The sequence below is a fragment of the Agelaius phoeniceus genome, chromosome 4, assembly GCF_051311805.1.
Source record: "Agelaius phoeniceus isolate bAgePho1 chromosome 4, bAgePho1.hap1, whole genome shotgun sequence".
NCBI lineage: Eukaryota > Metazoa > Chordata > Aves > Passeriformes > Icteridae > Agelaius > Agelaius phoeniceus.
This window is the reverse complement of record NC_135268.1, coordinates 40,504,327-40,529,157: the sequence shown is the minus strand read 5'-3', so window position 1 is coordinate 40,529,157 and position 24,831 is coordinate 40,504,327. Positions and strand designations below refer to the sequence as shown.

At 34.5% G+C, this 24,831-nt stretch overlaps 1 protein-coding gene across 23 annotated transcripts in view; it reads right to left on the bottom strand.

Annotated features, from left to right (window-relative positions):
- Positions 1 to 24,831, bottom strand: part of TENM3 (teneurin transmembrane protein 3) — a 1,291,791-nt gene that overhangs the window by 1,221,288 nt on the left and 45,672 nt on the right. For all 23 annotated transcript variants that reach the window (XM_077177351.1, XM_077177368.1, XM_077177366.1 and 20 more), the window contains exon 2: positions 19,726 to 19,842. The gene's annotated coding sequence lies outside the window, so the exon portion shown is untranslated. The remainder of the gene's footprint in view (positions 1 to 19,725; positions 19,843 to 24,831) is intronic.

Sequence of the window (24,831 nt, the reverse complement as noted above, 5' to 3'; positions counted from 1 at the left end):
CCCAAGACATTTTAGTTATAAAATGCCTAAAAAGTAGTAAATGAAACAATAAAATCTACGAACTAAGCTTACCAGAGAGGGCTTAAGAAAACCAAATACAGTATTTTATTCACGGTACAAGTTAGCCTTAGCATAATGTTTACAGAAGTAATTAACACATTTAGAAAATCAGGAGGAAAATAAGTGTTTTCTTAAAGATATCACTTCATCTTTGTGGCTTTTCATTTATTTATTTACTTTTTTAATTTATTTATTACACATGTGTAAATTCTATTTTCAAACACTGCAAGTTAATAGAACTCTTTTCCCTAAAACTTCATTTTTACTTTCAGTAAAGTAAAACAAGCGCATAGAGTACTTGGAAACTACATTCTTGAAAATATACATGAAGAAGGATAGAGAATCCATACATGAAAAAACACAACCCTTTAATTGTTCTTGGGTAGTATACAGGGATTTCATTAAAATCTGACCATCAGAAAGGTGTTCCAGGACACCAGCTAGAATACAGCTAAATTCAATACATCAGTAAGAAACAATTGCACAGCCAGCATTGTTTCCTTTCCTTTTTGTGATGTGCCATTTCCATTACACTTGCTTTTGCAAATATCTTCATTTTGAAAAATATTCTGAACTAGGTCCAGAAAAATATTTTGTCTTTCTTTTGACTTGATATTTCTTAGAAAGGTTTGAGAGCATGATTGCTTTGGCTATCTCCCTGGCTTCTGCTAGAGATCTGTTTTTACTGTCTGCTGAACTTCAAAAAAATTTGAAAGAAAGAAATTAGAGAGACTAAGTTCTTGAAACTTTATAGTTCTGTGTTTAGTCTTTTGATATCTAGATTTCATTTCACTGAGATATAGTTTTTTTTTCCCATTTAAATCAAAACTAAAGCCAGTTTATTAATTTATGTATACTTAACTGTTAATAGAAAATAGTTATTAAAATGACTTAGTCAAAATATAGTAGCTATTATCATTTTCTCTGTGTCGGATGGATGGCACTTGAGATGGTAGTTCATGTTCTGACTCAGGTGTTTATTATTTCTTATCAGTAAAACAGTCTCTCAACCATGAGTTCAGCAGCTTTTCATTAGGAGGCACAAAATGGCTAACAATCTCTTGTTACAAGGTCTTTTAAGACTAAACTATCCAATTAAGAACTGACACCTGGATTATTTTCCCTTTTAACCCAATAACTGATCCCACAGAGCCTGCAATGTAGACTTTTCTGCCCAGTTACAAAATGCCACCCAAACCCAAGAAGAAGAAGGAAGAAGCACAAAGAAGAAACCCAGGATGACATCCTGTCCCATCCATCTTGCTTCCATCCACAACAGACGGAAACTCTACTAAACTCAACTAAAACTCCCAAAACATAAATTTCTCACCTAAATGATACATCTACACTAATCTCTATAGAATATTTCACACTTTTGTGGATTCTAGTCTATCTGGAAGTCTAAGAAACTTTCTCCATGAATGAGGGTCAAAGTCAGTTCTCCCCTTGGGGTCAGGACACCCCAGATCAGACAGAGAAATATTCCCAGTGCCCTGGGTTTCCACATACTATATTCTCATTTACTGATAAAACAAGGAATATAAATCCCTCCATAGTGTTAACAGAACTTTACTGAACACACAAGAATCTTATGATCCTAATCTAAGTTATAGCAGGGTGTCTCTCAGATCATTTTTTCTGTACAAATCAGCAGTCACCCATTTGTAACATTCTGCATACTCCAGAGCTACTTCTGGAAGCTTGATATCCTCAAACACCCTCCACAAGGCTTATGTCAAGTGATACAAATTTTTGGCCACAAAGTATGATATTGTTAAACTACGGTGCGATTGGATGTGGCCAATATGCTCTGGAGAATATTGAGCAGCGTGACTCACGTTTTCACTCCTGAGGGCCAGGAGTCATCTGGAATGAAAATATTATTAAGCAATGTGCTTACAGCCACAGGTCAAGTTCTGTCTGCAGCAAACCTCACCACCTTGGTCCAAAGTATGGCACTACTGGGAATGCAGAAGGTTTGTTTTCACTGTGATGTCAGGGAAAGATCAAGAAAGGGAAAGAAAATGGTACACCCTCAGGTCTCTGTGCCAATATGGGATCAGGATCATCCACCAGATGTACTCCAACATTCCTTAATATTAATCTATGTGTAAGTGCACCCAAATCATGCATCTAAATCCTTAAGATGCAAGTGATTTTGTGCTTTTCTTCAAGGAGAAGCATGCTTTGCCTGGATGTGAAAATGCAAACATGGAAAAAAACTTCAGATATAGCCTGAGAACTAATCGCCTTAGGACTGTCACAACATGCAGAAAAGTTGATTTGTCTTGTTGATCTACAGATAAATGACTGTCTAGAACTGCAGCAGAAATCAGCACTGTCTCCATGGAGACATACTTGCATGAATAAATGAACAGGAAAATGTGTTGAATGTGTTTCAAAAAGTACTCACAACTCTTTTGGGAAAGAAAAAAAGAAAGAGAATAATATCAGTTTAAGGACACCTTGTGATGTGACATGATAGAATGAGATCTACAAGTCACCATGATGGCAAAAGATCACGACTGTGTTGTTGGATCTTGACAATAATTAAATATTGGGTCAAAACAAAAGCATTTGCCTAGTATTCATGTATCCTAAAACCTGTTCCTTTACTCAGTACCAATTGTCACTGCCACCAACAAATCAGCAAAGTTATGCCTCCCGTAATCACTAAATCCCCAATGATAAGAAATTTACAGGTCTGGAAAGTCACAGGCTTTATGTGACAAACTTAAAAGATATATTAGAAATTATTTCTTATGCAAAAGCTGATAGTACATGTACTCACTTGTACCTCTATTTCAAAAAAAAACATAGCTGGGAATCTGCATAAATAGGGCAACACTCATTCCCACATTTAGAGTTAATAAAAGCAGGACAGACAGGTCAAAATATTTAGAAATCATTTGATGACTGTATGACAATTTTCATACTTATAGGAAAATATAACAAACTTCTTACTTTTCTAATGCTGATGGTTTGACATTGCCTTGGAATGCCTGAAGGTATATACAATTCTCTTAAATATTAGTAGAATTTGAACACACACATGTAATTAACATCATAAAACATCTATTAATTTTTGAAAAGCATACTTTTCCTTTCTTTCTTACAGAATGTTAACTAGGACAACTTTAATTTACTGCATGTTACAGGCAGAATCAATACAATGCCTAGAGTTCAATTTCACCAGTATTTTCCAAAATAAAATGTGCAAGTTTTTCAAACACTCTCTATAATTTAAACCAGGAAAGAACTTCTGCAATTACTGCTTCTGTACTGTGCAGTTGCCACAGAGTGCTCACAATAACTAGAAAGAAAGGCCATATTCAAGTTTAATCTTCTTCACGGCAATAAGAAGATTGGGGCATCTCTCTGACTGCAACAGATGAAACACTGACAGATAGAAGGAATATATATAAAAGGATAGCAGGAGGTAAGCATGACTGACATGGCCAAAGAGACTAAAAATGGTTTGGGAGACTGCCCTATGAACAGCTTACTCTGTGCATTCCTGTGCTCCAAGAATCCTTTCCTTGTCACTTAGTACTCTGTCCTTCAGGTTTTGCACTAAGTACTTTGTATCTTTTCACTACCTCTGAATCTGTTTTTACTGCTTATGACTCACATCTCACTGTACCCCAGGCCTTCAGTATCCCATACACACACGTAAAGTGCCTCATAATAATTTAAAAAATTTAGCATGCATCCTCAGTGGCATTTTAATTTTGATTGGGAGTGGATTTTTGAGGTTTGTCTCCTTATCATAGTTAATTCTTACACTTTTCTTTCCTTGACAGAAATGTCTTGGTGCATTCAAATCCTTTAGGATGAAATTAAACTAGAAAGTGCGCTGGAGAAAAGCACTAAACACATTCCAAATGCTACCAGGCATTCAAGCCCAAGCTGATCTGAAATAAACCTGGACTGTAGGTGGTATGAATGTCAGATTCAGATGTCTGGCCAACCTTTCTATTCAGCCATTAACTTTCTGAAACCTAAAGGAACATAACAATTTTCAGAAATCTATTTCATTATGACAGATTCTTGAAAAGGCTCAAAAATTATTAGATGGAATGGAAAGAGCATTTGTTAAACCTCACTTCCTTAAAAATTAGGCTAAAATTTCTGGGGTTACATACTTTTTGAAGGGTTATAAAAACAGATTCATTTGACCTTTTTGTTATGACTCAAAACTGATGAGCTCAGGTTACCCCTTTCTTTCCTGTTGATGGCTGCTTTCCCACTCAGCTGTAAACTGAGGATGGTCATCAGCACCAGGTAATCAAGCACAACTTCTAATGATGTCAGTTACTTCATTGTCATATGGTATTTATTAAGCATACAGACATGACCAATCACCTTGGCTTAGAAGGAATTTTGACCTTGACAAATGTCTGAAAGGACTGCAGCAAGATTAGAATTTTAAGCAGTCTCTGAAGCATCTAAATTCTTGAGCCACTGTGATAAAGAGCTAATGAAAAGCCAAAATAACAGAACCACAAATAACACCTTACTCATGTACTAAATTTAAATTATTTTTATGAGAAAATTAAATTACCTAGATAGGTTGAAATAGATTTGGGAATTAATTTTTAGCCAATCCACTTTTAAATTCAAATGTGTTTCCTATATATTTGAGCAAGTTTTTAAAGACAAGAGAGGCATAGTAAGACTCTGAACATTATAGGAGTGATTGAGAAGCCTGATATGGTGAATTATACTTAGAAAATTAATACTTGTCATTGATTATTTCAGCATAAACCCCACAATTTTAATATCACATGCGAAATAATCTGAAATGTGTAAAGCCAGGAAAGCATTTAACAATGCTGAGAACAATTCAACATTAAAGACAGACACAGCTTTCCCATGTTCTTTGTGAGTGGAAATCTGTCAGTATATTCTGGAATACATGGCAGTGTATAATGCAAAAGAAGGGTCAGAAGACTCAACATATATAAACATCTGAAGGGAGGGTGCAAAGAGGACAGCCTCTCCTCAGTGGTGCTCAGTGACAGGAGACAAAGAAAAAGGGCACAAACTGAACAAGAGCAAACATCTCCACACTGTGAGGGTGAGCAAGCACGGACACAGGCTGCCCAGTCCCCATCCTTGGAGATATCCAAAAGTCATCTGGCCACAGCCACAGCCCTGGGCAGCCAGCTCTGTGGGCCTCTGCTTGAACAGGGGTGTTGGATCAGAAGACCTCAAAAGGTCCCTCCCAACCTCAACCCATTCTCAGCAAGTATCTGAAACTGAGAAACATGGTACCTAAAGGTAACATACTTCTATGTGACTAAAGCAAGTACTTGGCTAGAACTAAAAAAAACGTAAAATGACATAAGGAGATATGCTGATTTAACTGCTTTACTCAGTCCAAGTAAAAATACACTATTAAAATATTCTGAGTTATGCCAAAATTCAGGAAATGAAGACCAAGTATAAATATCCACTGATCCTTACAACTGGTTAGTGGATAATTTATTTTTAAAGAATTTATGGCAACAGGTTATTAGCTGGCTAAGATTTGGATTACCTCATTATTATTATTTACAGTTTATCCTTGGAGCAATCAGAATTTTCTATCTTAAAAAATTACTTTTAAACCAGAACTTCATCAATCATTACAAAATAAAATGTAGTTCTGGTAAAATAAGAAAAAAAAGCAAAGTAAATTCTTTACTGAATTGTAATTATTACAGGTAAAAATCTGGGCGATTACACAAATTTTAGGTATTCTTTGCATGTAATCATGTAGTTTTGTTTTTTTTTAAATATAAACTCTATTTGCAATACTAGAGCTATATAATCCAGTATACGTACATTATTTATAGATGCATTAATGTGTCAACTGACTCAGGACCTTCATTTTCATGTTTCACATTTTTGAGGGGCACTTAGGAGTCTCTCCTTGATGCTTTTGGATTACTATTTAGACATTTCAGTGCACCAGAAAAGTAATTTTATTTGAACTAGTAAATACAAAATACTAATTATAAATACGTATGCATATATATTTACATATACATAAATATATATTTATATATTCTAAGCAACTAACTTTTGGTTTAATATCCTGGAATGTTCTCCATGAAGTATTGTTATTCTACTTAAGAACAGAATACAATAATTTAGTGCATCCATAATATTTTCTGTTCCAAATAGTATTTATTAAGCTTTGCTGAGTATTATCTCTGAACGATTTTCATGGCACTACAATAAAAATGCATTGTTAATTCTTCTATTTTATAATCATTTTGGGTAACTAAAACCATTTATATATATATATATATACACACACACATATACTTCAAAAGTATTATTGAGACATCTCAGCTACCTTTAAACTTTCTTGAATTTCATTTCCTGAAATTAATCCATCTATTTTCTGGATACACCTCTCTGGGCTAACTAACAGTACATTAGAAACACATTCTTTGACTAATAAAGAAGGGACTGAATTGCAGTCTGAATCTTCCAGGTGAAGAATAACTGCCACATGCTGAACCATGAAATATAAAATCTTACCCTGCATCTAAGCATCAGGGAGAGTGTACATTCTTCCTTAGAACGAGCACGAAAGCCCTGCAGCTCCACGGGCAGTGGGGGTGGTTACTACCAAGACCTCATAAATCTTGGTCATTGTATAACCAACACTGGAAACTGCCACATTCAGAAAGACAATCAGTGTTGGCAGCAGGTGCATAACCAGAACGTGCAAACTGCCAGAAAATTCCCTCTGCCTACAAAAGATACACTGGAGTTTTGATGGTCTACCACAGGAATGTTGCTGTGCACTCCTTAAGGCTCCACATTACAAGAATTGTTATTCCAAGTGGAGTAACATCTGTTTCCATCCCAGCCATGTGTACTACTTACTGAATACCTGCGTGATGTGGTATTAGGTTACATGAGCTTATACTTAGTTATATTTTGTTTTAAGATTACAGATTCTTCGTGGTAGGAAATACAAAAATACACATGAAAAACTGTATTTATACTAAAACTTGCTGTTCTAAGGAAAAAAACAAGAAACCTAGACACAAATTCTTTAGAGACCAGATGACAGGTCAACTCCCCCGATCAAGCAAGTGAGGCAAAGTGAAGACGCATGTAGACCAGCCAGCATATCTGAAAGATCCTTTAGCATCCAATTTCCTAATTACTACACCCAGAGAGGTCAACTATGGGTCTGCTTTTTAAGCAGCAGTGTCTAGACTTTAAAATCATATTTCTCATCCTGCCTGTGGAAAACAGGCAGACATCCAATTATACAAACTGCCTATGCACCTACAAATCATATGCAATTATAATGTGCTTTGCATGATTAAAATGGCATACACAGAATAAAAAGACTGGTTTTAAGATACTAAAATTCTGCTCTTTTGCCTCTCATTTAATTAACCCCAAATAGTGTAGATAAAAAGTTATGAACATCTTACATTTTATTTCTCTAGTCTATCAGCTTGTAAAGAAGCATAACCAATGTTTACTTAAGACACTAGATAAATACATAATAAGAAAAAAATTCTCTTTTTTTCATCTCAAAAGTTCAAAAGAATGGTTTTTTTTGATCGAACATAGTATCGAAGACTGGGTCACCTCACATGAAAGTCACACAAACTCTAAGAAAAAAGGTGCTGGAGAACTTTTCTTTGATTATTCAAATATCAAACATACTCTCTGAGAAACTCGTTCAAAAATAGAGTAACAGCACTGCACCTAAACTGTCATCATTTAATATGAAGTGACAAGTAAGTGACAGATAATAAAGAACAGCCTGAAGATGGAATTGCTTGTCATTAAACCTTCATTTCCTCCTCAGGCACACAGAGAAGATCACAAGACTCCATTGTGCTGGAAGAAGTTCCCTAAAGAGAGAGTTACCTGATCTTATTCACACAAGGAGACATATAATATATTTAAACTAGAAAATGGAGTCTGAGTAATCATGCAACAGAAGCTCCCTTTAAAAGATTGGCAGGGCTTAAGGAGGTGTGTTGAATTTCTTTGGGAGGGTAATGCACTTTATTTTGGTTTCCTTTATTAGCTGTACTGAGAATCATCATGGACAGGCCACAGAATCTGACTTGTAAGTACCAACCACATCATCATAAATAAAGTATCAATTATAGGAAAGTCTATAAAAATGTAACACTGTTAACAACTTCTCCTTCAGGCAGTAGTTAACTATCAACATACAGATTCAAAACTATCATTATGTTCCTAATTTTGAAATTAGAAATATCTGGGCTCTTTATAATTAACTACTAGACATTAACTACTGCCTCTTCCAGCCACTGTTTGTTGTACCAAACTAATGTGCATCATGACTGCAGTGACTTGTGTCTCAAAGAAATATTTTAATGCATGTTGCTTGCAAAAATATGAAAATTCAAATCTTTCAATATAGGTACTTGCAAGGAAAGTTTTTGAAAAGGACACTTTTTGGTCTATATCAAGCACTTAATTTTCTTTTTTCCTGCTTAATTCTTGAGGCACTTCCAATGCTCTTCAAAGAGTAGACTCCCTGGTTTAACCCTGCCAGCTTAAAAAATAAAACAAACTGCAGTCTTTCGTGTCTTCAAGTTTAGCTTTACAAAAGAATAATGAAAAATTTTATTTTATGAAATTTTGCTAACATTTGAAATCTGAATCATTTAGTATCTCAAAGTATCTGAAATCTTATTTTTAGCAATCAATTATTTGCAGCACTTAAATGAAGATATCCAGGGATTTTTTTTATTTTTAATTTAAACTCTTTGTTCAAAGAAAATTTAAGTTTAGGAAGAAAATAGAAAGGAAGTATTTGAAGAGCTCAAAAAAGAAAACAAACCAGACATTTCAGCTCATTAAAAAAAAAGGTAAATCTGGTAAATACAATTTGATTTTAGTTTTATGATCTGCAAGCAGACAAAAACCAATAGGCCAACAACTACTATTATCACACTCTTGGTCTTGTATGCCAAAATGTCCTGCCTAGTGATTAATTTGTAAAACTCTGATTCCACACACACTGTGAGATTTCCGATGAATCTGAATCCTTAAGATGTCAGGAAAATACATTATAAAATCTATGTATTATTTGACTACACTTTAGAATTTTTACATAAGAAACCTGGATTTTCAGATTCATTCTGTTAACATTCAGTACAGTTCTGAGTGTGGGCAAGGCTGTGTTTGACTTATTTTGACAAAATATGAGGAAGAAAAATGTGAAATCTTTTAATTATGCTCAAGGAGTAAAAACACATTACATGTAACTTAAAATTATATATAGTTCTTCCAATCTCCTACTTTCAAAAGTTGCATCTATATTACCAGATTAAATAATTAATGCCAACAAATGAACAGGTATCACTTGTTATTATTAAAAAACCTCCCAATTAAATCTCAAAGCAAAAGAAATTTTTGAAAATGCTTGAGTAAGTGGTGTTTGAATACAATGTTAAACCATTGAATTATCACTGCCAGTAGGATCTTAGTACATGCTTCCCCCACATAAACATTTTAATACCATTACTCTTCAGGTTGTAACATTTCCAAAACAGTAAGACAAAAACTCTTCTTTCTAAGAGGTCTAACAGGACCTTGAAATTCCTGTTATTTTTTATTTGATTCATATATCCTGTGTAATAATATATATGTAATATAAAGTAAATGTCATTGCAACAGCATTTATTCCCTAATAAAATGCAAATGCTTGATCCATCTACATTTAATTCAACCATTTTTACAATCAGAAAGTACCACTTAGTTGCAAAAATCTAAAACTTAACAGTTATATTATTGCCTGAAAAGAACATGAAAAATGAACCATAGAAAATAGGCCTAGAGGGAATCTTAGTAATTAATTTGGTCCATTCTCCTGCCCACACAGTCATCAAGCAGAAAAGAAAGCTACATTCTGGTAGGGCATCACTAGCCAAAGAATTCTGCAGTGCAACTGCAGTGAATTTTGTATATGTAAATAAATTTGGTAACTGTTCAAAGATTCTGCATTTGTTTGACATTTTCTGTTACAATTTAAAATATGTAGCATTTGGAGGCATTTTAACAATTTAATATTTTCTATTTCTAAAGAAGAATAGCTTTGGACCAAATCCTTCAAAACTATGGAAAATACCAAAAATTCAAAGTGCAAGACAAAGGGAGCAGAAAAAAATAACTAAGAAACCACTGCGTATAAATGGTAAATTTTGGCAGGGACTTAAAGATCATTTTTTCCAAGTGCTATACTCAAGGGAAAACAATGAAAGTGAAGATAGATTGGAATCTTGAAACACATCATTGTGGAGCAACAAAACTTATAAAATTTTATGGGTGTGCTAAGGCAAATGGAGTGAGTAGTTGTATTAGTATCTCCCTTAATGAACTGATGTGTGATATATGCTGTACAGCTCCATTATTGGGTTGCTGTTCAAGAGAACAGTCCTACTGAATTCTAAGAAAATGTTATGTAATCAGGTACCATAAAGCAGTTTGATTTTCAAGTTAACAGGTCTGAATGAAATTAGAATTACATTTTAATTAGATTTGGTCAAAAAAATGCAGGAAAATAAAATAAAACAAAAACAAATACAATAAAAACATTATTCCACCAGTAGTCTCATAATTAGCTGGAGATGCAACATTAATTTTGAATTTATGAGTTCTTTCTCCTCTCGATTAAAAACATAAATGATATCTACATGCACATGTCTTCATATCCACACTATCATATCTCAGGGTGTGCATACATGCATGTGTGTGCATGTGTTCACTCTTACTGAGGTCACTAGAAAGTAATGTGAGTATGATAACTATCCTTCTAGACAGACATACAGGACTATGTATGTCTTAGGTCCTTTATTAGTTGCTTAGGTTCTTTATTAAAAATCTTAGCATTAACATAAGATGACAGCTTCCATCTTGCTGCTGTAAACTGAAAAATTTGCTTTAAAAGATGGAATGTGTCAGAGTCATCAAAGTAGCTTATAAAAAACAGCTATGATCCAAATCAAAATAAAAATATTCATAGTCTCCACATCTCTAAATGTTTGTGGAACTGAAGCTAAGTTTAATGAAGATGATAGGCATTTATGTAGAAAAAGCAACCAAGATGTTTTTACTTAATGTGAGATTTTGCATAATTAACTTTGAATTTTTTTTATTTTATCTTCTAGAAATCAACACAAGCGCAGATGCTTGTGTGGTCAAATTATTCTTGGTGTTGTTATGATAACAGTAATGCAACTCTATTTTCTTGCATGATTTTGTTATTTCCTAGTCACAAAACAAATCCCAACATGGAGAAGTTAATTTTAAATCTACATGGACACACAAACATGCTTATGCACAGTATGAAATTTATCTGCATGAAATATTTCAGTATGAAATGTATTTATGTTAGTGTTCAATATAGAGCACACTAAAGAAAACACCTTATCCAGTTTAACATCTGTAAAATTCCATTGTTTTAACAGCTTTTGTATGTTTGTTTACTCTATAAACTTCAAGTTATTGCTTAATATGGTCTTGTATCTTTTACACAATATGTTTCCAACTCAGCCAAAAAATAAGTTCCCTCTTAAGCTAAGTTATGAAAATGTTAGTCCTTTTATCTGGCTCTCCCTCCTGTCATGGTTTAACCCCAGCCAGCAATCAAGTACCACACAACCCTCACCCACCCCCATCAGTGGGGTCCGGGAGGGAATCGGAGGGTAAAAGCAAGAAAACTTGGGTGGAGATAAAGACAGACTAATAGGAAAATCATGAAAAGGTGCTGTTGGTTAAATATAGAATCAAATCCTCTTAGAATACAAGAGAAGCCTGTTTTCTTCAGTCAAATACTATAGAAATATATCTACTAAAAATGAAATGCACATCAGCAAGATCAGGTAAAACACTACTCCAGACTCTTGTGAATCTAAAACTGCTTTTCTTTAGAGAGGTTATGCAATCACTTTCACATTGCAACAAGTAGAAAAAAAATTATTCCTTTCAGAAATTAAAATGTCATATTTTTTTAATCTATCTTTTCTCTCCATCTTGTCTGCCTCTCAAATTAATTTCAAAAAACTAAAACACTATGTATTTATTAAAAATAGCTTGGTGTGGTGCAGCTGAGGGAAAATGCAAAGTATTGTGGGCTACTGTGCAAGCACTTCCATTGCAATGGAAAAAGAATGAAGGAAACCTAGTGCAAGTTTATCACTCAAATATAATGATAAAATGCAATCATGAAGTGAAAAACTTGATTAAAGTTCACCAGAAAAGGAAGGTAGGTAATAAAACTCAGTTACTAATGATGCATGCACACAAAACTATGAAAATGGACGTGTATAGAGATATAAAAGGATGCAAAATATATACATCTATATATTTAATTATATTTGAAGACATTTTTAGAGAAGTATATATTTATGTTTGCTTTGCTACTACCAAATGATGGATCCCATCTGGATTTACTAGATATTAAATACACACTCACTAATACAGCATTCCTACACCAGTTTTTTCATCTTTTCATTTCCTAATTTCCATTCCTTTCAGCTGAAAATCGCTTCAGTAAAACAGATAATTGCTTCTGCTTTGCAATGTCAAACAGTTTGCCTCAGGTTGTGGCAGTGTCTAAAATTAAGATGGGAAAGAAAGTTCTCATTATCTTTCTCTGTTTCGAGCACCCTTTCATCTCATCCTCTTTGCTGGTGTCCAAAGTCACACTCTCTCTATTGTTTATTCTTTTCTACTGTTTTCTTCCATTTAGTTACAATTTTAGTTCTTCTCTTCCCCACAATTCTTCACCTTCAGTCTCAGTTACGAATGTCAACATTTTACAATGGCTAAAGAGGAAACCTAGAATATGTGCAAATCCAGTTGCTTAGTCCACACCATTTTCAGTACTACTCATAAACCTTTATGTCTCTCCACTAAATTGTTATGCTAAAAATTCTTCCACATCTCGAAAGAGAAAAACAAAAGACTCCTTTAAGACTGTTTATATGTACACTCTATTCTTGAAATCTTGAAACGTCTTAAGATAAAACTGTCACTCATTTCTATATGCATATTTTCCCATAGTCTTGCCTTAACTGTCATCTCTTGGCAATGAAGTTCTAAAACTGTGTCCTCACTGTTAAATGACAAAGTACAGAATGACAAATGTGAGGCAATGGTAACAGTGGCTCCTGCTGCTGGGCTGTCACATTTTAAAAGCATCAGTGAAGCAACCAATCATTGAGTTTCCTTCCATTGTTACCATGAAACCATGCTTTTATCTTGGAAGGACTGAAGAGTAGTTTCCAGTTTTCTATTCAAGGAAAACTAGAGCATGGTGCTGATAATGCCAAGGTTGCTGGTTTGATCCCTGTATGGGCCATTCACTTAAACTTGGACTAGATGATCCTTGAGGGTTCCTCCCAACTCAGAATATTCTGTGGTTCTGATGTGTAAATTTTAGGCCTCCCTTCACCTGGATAGATTGGCATGACTGGGATCTTTTGCTGAATATGTATTTGTGGGTTTTTTCACTTTAACCCAAAAAACTAGATTTTAAACCCCCAACAAAGACATTATGTGTGAGCTTATCCATCCATAAATTTCTGTTTTCTGTATTTGTGGAATTTAGCAATATATAATAGAAACAAATAAAAAAAAAGTTATCTGATGTAACAGGTTGCCTAAACATATGCTTTCCTTTTCCCAGATGAGCGCTAACATTCTTTATTTTGACACCAATTGTGAAGAATGACTTTTTGGTCCAGTCAGAATACTCTCACACAAGTGAAATTCTAAATGTTTTTCGTAAAAGCTGGAGAGACCAAGCCTCAAGGAATGGGCTCATTAAGAGTCTTTTGACTTTTGTTTCACAAATCCACAAGCATCTTGTTCACAGATGTTCAGTTAACCCAAAATATTACTTGTTTTAAAATACTGCCGCTAGAATTTCTCACAAATGTAATTGTTTGATTACTTGAAATAGGTACTAATGAAATATTATTATATGACAGGTTTATATTTTAATTTTGTACTCCCCTGGCATGCTTACACAGCAGAACTGAGCTCATACAACTGTTATTCAATATCATTTAAACATATTATTCAGTTCTAAAAAAGAAACAGCTGAAATAGCTGGACAAGCATCATAGCACTTCTTTATTACATTCTGCAAAGGGATTTCTTTGAGTAAAAGAGAAACAACATCCAAGCGATTTCAATCCTTTTGCAATTAGTAAAGTCATAAATTCAGATAAATACGACTGACTAAAGCATTAGATTTAAAATTATACTTCTATTTGTAGATTACAACTCAGATTTAACTGATTATAAAGAAATAATGCAAATGATACCTAATGTTAAGCTTAGTCAAAAATTATTCAAGTACTCTAGTAGAAGTACTAGAAGCAAATTGAAGTAGAAGCAGGGAAGTAGAAGAGAAGTAAATTGATTTTAAAATGCAATGACAGTGCAATAAAACTCTCAACATAACATATACATGTATTTTCAAATTAGTTTTCAGTGATATGGATTTTCTTTGGTGATTTGACATAGTATGTAATGAAAAATCCATCATTCTTCAGCAGTTTACATAAACGTCATTGTACTAAATTTCTTATTTATTTTAGTCTAAACAGAAGTAATGAGACCATGAAAAACTTACATTTCAGTATGCTTTCTTATTTGTTAAAAAAGTTTGGTGAGACATTTCAAAGCAATTTTTTCAAACTACTAGAAACAATTACACTATGCAGTACATTATTAACCTGTAGTTGTTTTCCTAGAAGTAAAAATGTATTAAAAATTAATTTACACATTGCATATTTAGTCTATATTTACAAGACTACATGCATTGTGTATACTTTATATAAATACAGTCCCTAAACAGTCTACAATCATACATGCATGTTAAGTGTATTCTCAAAACTAGTGAATAACTTGTAAGCCTTGATTCATCAAGTAAGTGCAGTTATCAGAAACATCATCATAAAAGACTCATTTCTAGTGATTTACACCCATCATATAGAAACATACTGGATCACATAGAACTAAACTCAGAGGAGGAGACAGAATTTAATTTCAGATGCAGTAATCTCTGATCTCAGTTACTTTGTTTGACAACATGGAAGCTCTAAAGGGTTGAACTAAAAAAGGCTGGTTCAGTTCTTCTATTTTCGGGTACAAAATGTTCAAACAGATATAATTTTAGGAGATTTCTATATAACACATATTGTCATCTTTTTGTTTGCATTTTTTTTAAGATCTAGCACATGGCCCAGTTTTGTTATCTGCCATGCGAATGTACATGTTAGATGTTTTCACTTTTTTCAAAATGTTTCAGAGATTGGCTCAATGAGATTGTCAAGACAGTTTTGAAAATGATTGTGGCATCTGACATAAGAGGGATTATTACACAGCTGAGAACAGAAGAAGCAAAGAAAAGGGAGCAAAGCTTAAACCAGGAAATGCATAGAAAGGTCTTCTTTCTAATATAAATGTTTGCAACTCTACTGTGTTGCAAAGAGAAGGAGATAAAATTCAGTGATAGTTTTAAGCCCTTCATCATTTAATGAACACAGGTTACTAGGATCATAATACATTTCCTAGACTTATGAACTCCTCCTTACTTCCAAATTCTGGCTAGATGAGAAGTCTGTTACAGTCATGGATCATTGCTTAAATCTCTCATAAAACGTATTTACTCTCCTTTCCCCACTGAGATGATATTCACATTTGACATTCTTGAAACTGAGCTGTTTGATGTGAACATGCACCAATACTTATCTACATGAAGAAAACAATCTAGATTTAATTTGTGACGGTGAGAACTAAGAACAAAAAGTACAAGGGAATAAACTTTAGCTATTCCTTTAAGAACTCAGAAAAGAGAGGGAGATTATTCCCTAATTCAAGGCAAAGCAATAAAGAAACAAATTAGCAAGCACAGTAGCCTGGGAACAATAAATATGTCCACTGAGTTAGACACACTGCATATGTGGCCGATAATTTAACACCATGAAAGGGGATTACAAATCTGCAGTGGTGCAGTGAAACACTAAATTCCAAAAAGATTTAGTGCAAGCAACACAAGGTAGCGTTAAACAGCTGACAAAAGATAACAAGAAAAAAGCACACACAGTGTCAGAGATTTCATAATACTAAAAGACATAAGGCCATCTAAACATGTAGACATTGCATCACACTTAGTGTTGGCTTAATCTCTACCCTTTCAAGCAGCAGCTTGGCTGGCAGCTAGAAAAAAAAATTCATTAAGGACAGGCTATCTCAAAAAATAAAAAGCTTTAGAGTAAGCTTTGACAATTTGAAAAATCAATTCATGTGGCTAGATTCATACTTTAAAGAAATATAAATCCCTAACCTAATCTATTACAAAGTAGGATTAGAAATAAATCAAGTGGTTTTGATAGTTTCCTGAACTACTTTAATGCTGAGCTCTGGTGAAGAGTTGTATTATTGTGAATCTCACACAGATTAATATTTTATACTTCCAGGAGTAGCATTTCAGGCTAGGACTGAGACAAATAGCCTGGAAATGAAATCATAAGATGTCCTAAAAGTATTTGCTATTGCTAACCATGTTTCATTAACTGCTTCTGGTCTTTTTCCTTTAAAACGACAAATCTGAAAGACTAGAGTTTTCTATTTTATCATGGGAGGAGAAAAAGTAAGGAAACAACAATTAAAACTAATCTGATGAGTCAGAAAACACACGCAGTACTGACATTTATCACATAATGATTCAACAAATATTTACCAAATAACATTTCAAAATAAGTGTGCTGATTAAAGGGCACATACATAGATGCTCCATCAAGTTATAATACTGAGTGAATTTTCTTAAATGTTTCAAATTACAAATTTCTAAATTCCAAAATGTTCTCTTACCTACCTAGGCTTTCTCAATAAAAACCAAACAAAACCCCAACCTTCCAGACTATAACATAGTGGCAATAAAGCTTCATAAGAACAAAGTTATTTAAATGGCATTATCTGCTATTTGTCTTATTCTATATTGCCATTTTTTCCCCACTGAGTGCTAATAAGTGCTTGCTGTTGAAGAGGTTTACATTTAACATCTGTCAGTTGTATCCAGAAGTAGCACCTTCAGGGATCTGTTTAATAGATTGCTATTCTCCTCTGTAGCACCAGCAAATCTGTCTCACATCATTTACATACAGATAGTTATAGGCATTCATCATTTCATTATGCTGACTGCCTCACTATTCTAATGTATAATGTCTCTTTAATGAGCCTCAAAAAATACAATATTCCTTGATTTATGACTGCTTAACTGAAAAATTATGATTGACAATACAGATTGACAAAAACTCATCATAAAGCTTTTTTTGTGTTCCCACTACCTTGCACTTTAAATTTAACAATTACTCTTAAGTTAATCTCATGATTTGCTTCTTTGACAAAAGAAATTATCAAATTTTACCACACTAGGCTTCACAGTCACTGCTGTTTTAATAAATATACTTTCACTTCCATGAGAAAACAGTATAGAATTCGACAAATTAAAATTGATCGGTTTTTGTCCAAGATATACAATGTATTGGGCAAACTATTTCAATATTATTATATGCCAATTACGGTACACTTCCTAAATTATCATGTGGAATACTGTTGTACTAGTCATGCAAGAGTGACTCATAAATGAGCCAATTTACATGTTCAAGTAAATTGAACTATGGTTTATTGTATGAACTTCAATTATTTTATATACACAAATGCTTAGCACTGAGAAACAACTCTGCCATTAAAAGCACACTGAAATAATACAAACATATCTAAAACACCAAACAGAAATCTGAGAACACGAGGGAAACACTTCATTCATTTGACTGCATCCAGGCATTTCAGTTCCCCCAACTACATCTCCCCATGTTTATGGATAGGTCAGCATTCCTCTGGATTTGAATACCCAAGCTCAAAAGGTTTACAAACTGCTCATGATGTCCATTAGAAGCACAAATTTCCACGAAGTATGAGAAACGTTATGATACCTTGTTTCTGACATATCTACAACTTACAGCTGAATGTTTTTAGCATGTGAGAAAGTGTTGAGCTCTGACAAAAGTTTCTCCACTAAGAGAGATAGCTGCAATTTTTTACTCCCTCATCTACCACAGTTTAAGCTTACCCTATAACCAGACAGTTTGCAACTCCCTCTCCCTCTGCTCAGCCTTTCTTTTCCACAGAAGTTTCAGAAACACCATAGTGAGACCTTTTCCTTATCAAATGCTGCTCCTTACAGAGGGTTCAAATGTAATGAGCGCAGATAAACAAATGAGCACTAATGTAACCTTGCACTGCCTTATCTCAAAGCATCATTTCCTATTTCCAAATCATGAAACCAGGCAACAAAGGCTATCCATTCAATGCAGAAGAGATGTACAGAGATTTAAGCAACAGATGGCAAGCTACATTCCCTAGATCCCTGCAAAAAAGTCAACTTTAAGTGAAAAATCAAACCAAACAGCAATACAATACTACTGAATATTCAAGACCTGTTTCAGTAGATGCAAATGTTATGATATGACAGAAAATAAAGTGCAAAAATGACATTGATATGTTTGACAATGACAAGTTAAATGCTCAATACAGTAAAAAAATTTATTCTATCACTTTGAATCCCTATTTTAGTTCCTTTGCACTGAATATTCCAGTTAACATCTGACTTTCAGAGTCAAATTTCTAAAGAAGTTTGGTATATCATAGGAATACAGGTATGTCATTCCCTAATCAGCATCATGTGTTTTTATCATCTAGGAAAATTCACATATCTACACATTTCAACATTATAAAATTTCAGTCTATCAAATAGGCCAATACAACATTTTTTAGAATTTTTTTTTAATTAATAAATCACAGTAATTCCAAAATGTTATTGCTTTGCATGTGGAAGTTCTAACTCTGAATCCAGAAAACTGGTATATCAATCCAAATACCTGTTGTCAATAGAAGGCCTTAATTTACAAACCCAAATGCTTCATTAATTCAAAATATCTCAAGATATCCATTCCTTGCCATAACAATAAAGATAGTTATATCTGAGCTTGTAGTAGTGATAAAATCCAAATTAAGAAATATTCAATATTTACTAGTCCCAACATATCCTTAGACTGTCATTCTGACCATCTCAGAACTACATTTCTCTGTCCCTTGACAATAACTAAGAAGCACAGAGCCAAGGGCAGCCATGGACAATGTTTATGCTGTCTGTTAGTGTTCATATTGTGCATCTCTAGCTGGAAGAGACTATGACTACTTGTTATCTTAGAGACACAGAAAGAACCTGATAAGAACAAATACAGATATCCCTATAATCCCTTCATGTTACAATTCTATTTTCTTGCTTTTCTTCTATAAAAATCCATTATTTCATCTCCTACAGTATACAGAGTTACCATTTCCAAAAGCTATCTAATAATGCCTGTGACTCATGATTTTCCTTCCTCAACCTGAATTTCAGAAAAGACAGTGGAGGAACATCAGAACAAGCTTTAAGCCTTCACACTGTTCTTTCCTATGTGCGCATATAAATATTTGTAACTGTTTCTCTGGCAGAATACTAAATTAGCCATTTTCCTTGCAGAGTACTGAATTACACAGAAACCCAACAAAATTCTGTTTCCATTGACTGAGCCTACTTACAGGAAGGTGGTGTTGCAAAAGGATTCAATACTTCAATCACTGTAGTCTGCACATCAGAAGAAAATCCAGAGTGTGTTCTGTTCCTGTGATCAATTTTCTATGTTTCTGTAGCTACACCTAGGAAATAACCAGTACAGAGTAAGTACAACTAAATACAGAAAATAACAGAACCCAAATTATTAGAAATTCAAAAATGAGAACATGTCCAACAATAATTTATGGCAAATTCCATACGATTACTCATCAATAGGGCATTATAGAAGACGAAAGTTAAAATTTTATCTTCATTTAATTTTGTAGTACCCAAGTGATTCCAGAGTTCTACAATCTCAAGACTGCCAAGTAGAATCAAACAGATGTCATCATTACACCTAAACAGCCATCTGGTAGCCTGAGAGGAGAAGCATAATGACCACAGAGGGAACTGGTCCAGCCGTCCAGAACAGCACAACCGCGGTTCCGTTCAGCATGTAGAACAAATGGGCTATACAGAATATATGAAGTAAACACACATAGTTATTTAACAGCAGAATTAATCCATAGTTTTTGTCTTTCAGTAGAAGCAGAAGAAGCAGTTTCTCTTCCTTCCGATTCTTATTTACACAGTTGGCAGAATTCTACAGAAAGCAGAAGAGCCAGGAATAAGGCATTAAAGGTGGCCTCTTTTGGTATTTCTTAAAGGAAGTGGGATTCAGAGGTATCTTCACATCCAAACCAATACTGATAAGGGCTGGTACTGCTCCCTTTAAGTAACTGAAGTCAAAGCTGAATCACCCTCCAAAAAAAGAAATCTACCCCAGGAGATAACCATTCTTACTTATATATCTAGCCTTTGCTTCAAATTAATCCCTCCTGCTTCTTGTCATATCTATATCAGTTTATGCTGATCTCCTTTCTCAAAAATTTTACATATTGCAACCCCCATTCTTTCCATTTTTATGCCAAATAAACTTGGTTCAGTCTTTTAGTCTTTTTTTGATGCCTTTAATATTTAATTTAATGAATTATCAATTACCAGATGCATTTTGTTTAGACAACTTGAGCCTCCAGGTTATTTTACTGGATCCTTACACATAATCCTCCTAAAGATCTTTAGAGATCAAGTGGATCTTGTTTCAGCAGTTTCTATCCCTTGTGCCTTTGCCACAGACCATCAATCCAGTAAAGAGAAATGTTTGCCATGGCTCCAATTCATAAAGGGTGATAGAGGAATGAAGCGTTTTCATATTTGTCAAAAGATGTCTGCTAGGCGTTTTAGCACATCTTGAGTTCTGCTACTGCTTAAAGGAAGGAAAACACTTGTGTAAGAAAGCAAAAATTCTGTAACTGGCCACACATGTAACAGTACGGCATGGTAAATATGCTGTCCCCATATTCTTCCCTGCAGCACTAGAGGGAATTCCCCATCTTCCATTTGTGCTGTTAATTATTCCTACTTAGTGCTTCTGCTTGTTCTCACCAAACTGAATGTCTATTATTTGCTAGTATTTCTACATTTTATTTGGATTATTTTAAGCCTGGGACAGCAGCAATATTAGCATCTACTTTATTTCCAAAACTACCAACAATACCATAGAATAATATTATGCACAGTACAGAATTTTAGAGTTACACTCCTCCCCCACAACCCCAGTCACTGCAGAAAAGAGTGACTGAAACTAAATATTACATCTTTTTTAACTCAAAAAACTGGAATAATATTTTTAGTCTAATCTTATCTAGATCACAGTTGCCTAACTTGCTTAAAAGAATGCCATGTATAATTATCAAAACTGCAGTTTACAAAATTAAAGAAATATCTCCTAACCCTTAAGGCTTGCTGCAGTTTTTGAAGAGACAAAATAGGACTGACTTATTCCTGAGAAATCTATGCTTTTCAATCTCAGTATCTCTTGCAGATGTGTAAAAAGAACAGTTTGATAATTTCAGGTCCCTCAGGGAAATTCAGGTAAGACAATCATGCACAATTCTTTGGGTATTTCTTCAGGTCTTACTTTCAGCCCTTTTCTGAGCTTTTGAAATGTCATCATCCTTAAGTTCTCAAATACAATGCTACTACACATCATGGAAAGACTTGTTAATTCCTTTATGTATATCTTATGGCTTTATAAATCAAATAACCTTTGCACCTAAGACCCAAATAAAACATAGTTATTTGTTTCTAGTTGAGCTTAACCTCACAGTTAGATAATTTTTATTTAGTTGTATGAAAGAAGTTTGTCCTTTTTTTTTGTAACTAATTTTTTATATTTACTAAAATCATTCAATTCTAACATCACCCATCCGAGATTCCAATACTGACCCCTGAATCTTCCACTGCTTTCTATACAGAATCAACTAGGCTGGAAAAGACATTTCTTACCTCACACAAAGAGGCTAACAGAATGTGAGATAGTTTATGTTTAATTTTTTCACGTAATTGTATGTAGATTTGTCCCACCAGCTCCTTTGTTATTTAAGATTTCTTTTAAAAGCATTTTAGCTGTTTAGCTTGCACTAATTTTCACACACAGAAGGGATTTTCCAAATTTATGAGTCTGTTTAAAAATGAAAATGTAATCTGTTATGTTTTTAAATACAACAGATTTTCAAAATGGATATATGTGTTTTGGGACATCTATATTAGATTGCTGGGTGGAGCTCTTTAAACAGAGAAGTACAGAAAGTATTTTAATTACAGGAAAGAACACAGAAAACAAAACCAGATAAATCTAAGACCACTCAAACCAAGTGCCTCATCTGCCCAGGTTCACCTGTGCCACCTCACAGGGAAGATAATACAGAAAGCTCTCAGTTAACCACATGGGTACATGTGTGCATGAAGACCTCCACAACATAGCCTATTCCTCAGCTGATTTTCCTAACAAGCTGAACTTAATAGCAAGTTGTCAGGAGTTCCTTTATGATGCCAAAGAAACTGGTGGAAGGTGCTGTTCCTCTTGAATAAATTAATGAACTACACATTCACAATAGCAAATGATTTTATGCCTTTCTTGCCCATATTTTTCAGCTTCTCTCCTACTCCAGCTGAGTTGCACCCATCTTCTTCTCAGCACTTCATCTTTTCTGATATATAAGGTTAATCTGCTTTCCTTAATATTAGGATGGAAATTAGGGATGACAACTTTCCACAAGCCATAGTGGGCATCATATACTTTTAGAGGACTATCAACAAAAAATACAGTCCACTGTCTAAGAAAAGTTTAAAACAGGACAGTAAGTCTAAAACAAATGTGCTGCTTGCACAAAGCCTTGGGATAGTTGTCCCTTTGGCATATGAAAGCAATGAGAAATATCAGCTATCCCTGGCGAGAAGACTATGTTAACATCTGTATCTCATTTTGAGTACTAGATTAATTTTTTTCATAAGACTTTCTCTGGCTTCTCAGCTCTGTAATATCCCACCCCTAACATATAAAATGACCCTAAGAAAAGCAGTTCAGCCCTGTAATTCTACTACTTCCATGATAATAGCATCCCAGATAAGGAATATCTATCAAATGTGTCAGAACATTATCTGTTCATTCCAGTCTCCCTTTTTGCCTTATTTTTCTTATCTTCCAGCAGCACATGCCTTGGCTTCTACTCAACATCACTCACAAAGCTCATAGATAAATAAATCAAACAAATAAATCAAACAAATAAATAAAACCTAAAAAAATAAAATAAAAAGAAATACTAACACCAAACACACCCTCACACACTCTTTTTCCAAGACTGCAGTTGTTTAAACTCTATTATTTCCTTTTTCATGACAAAACCCAACCTGCCTAGAAAACTTTACAATATTCTAAAAGCCTTGTGGTGGGAAAGGGAGGTAGGGCAGGGCAGGGCAGGACAAGGTGTGCTGGCTCTGGCTTTGCCAGGAGCAGCTGTGAGCCCTCGGTGGGCAGCAGGGTGAGGCCACAGGGAGCAGCTGCACACCAGGGGCAGGGAGGCAGCAGTGGAGGTGGCTGCCACTGCCTCGATGGACAGCAGGTCTAGGAGACAAGCAGGTCTAGGAGACAAGCAGGTCTAGGAGACAAGCGGTTTTCCATGCTTTTTTTCCTTTGGTAAGGCTTCTCCTCAAGCCTCCAAGATCCCTAAGCTTCTGAAGAGATTCTCCAGACATGAAGCAGCACCTGCAGGAGACGGAAGAGGAGTGGATCACTTACTTAACTCGCTTAGACTTATGTAAGTTCACAGCCCTGGTGCACAGCATCCCCAGAGGTGTTCATGGAGCTGGCAGGTGTCTCTGTGAGAATGCCTGTCCTTTTCAAAATGTTTCTGATGACTTGAAGGCAGTTGCTGTCATGCTTCTCTTTATGACAAGCAAAAAGCAAGATCCAAGGAACTACAGGCTGGTCAGCCTTAACTGTGTCCACAGAAAAGTTGGGGACCAGGTATTTGTAGAAGCCGTTTCTTCTTGCCTGAGCAGATCATGCCCGAGCAACCTCAGCGCCCTACAAACTATGCACTATGGCTATTATATATTTAAAATAGATGGAAAGCTAATTTCCTTTACAAATATATATTGCTATATGAAATGGACACTCACAGGTTATGGATCGCATTGTACAAAAAGCAGATGTCAAATCCGAGAAACTGGGTCATTTAAAAATTGAAAAGAGTTGCTATTTATTTTAGCAAAATGCTAAAAAAATCCAAGTTGCATAATTTCTTAGAAACACCTACTTTGATGATTTCTTACAATTTTTAAATTGTTTTCCATGCAGTTAATTAGGGAAACCTTCAGACACATTTCATTTGGTTAAAGACGTATCATTTATGGAGTAATACATTTTCAGAGTTTTGTAAAATCATATTTATTGTTGTTATCCTTTTTTTTTGCCTTTTAAAATATTAAAGACATTATTTAATTTTCTAACAGCTTATTTGTACAGTGTATGTTATAGAAAACATGGCATCTCTAGAAAAATTATGTCCAATGACTGGTAAAAATATGAAGCTCACTTCCAATAGATCTATGAGAAAATGCTGTGAAGCAGCCTGAACCTGAAAAAAATTGTGATTTTAAGGTGAAAAGTAAATTCACCTTAATTGCTGAAAATATCAAATATTCTATTCATGAAAAACATCATAATTCTTTTACTGCTGCACAGCTAA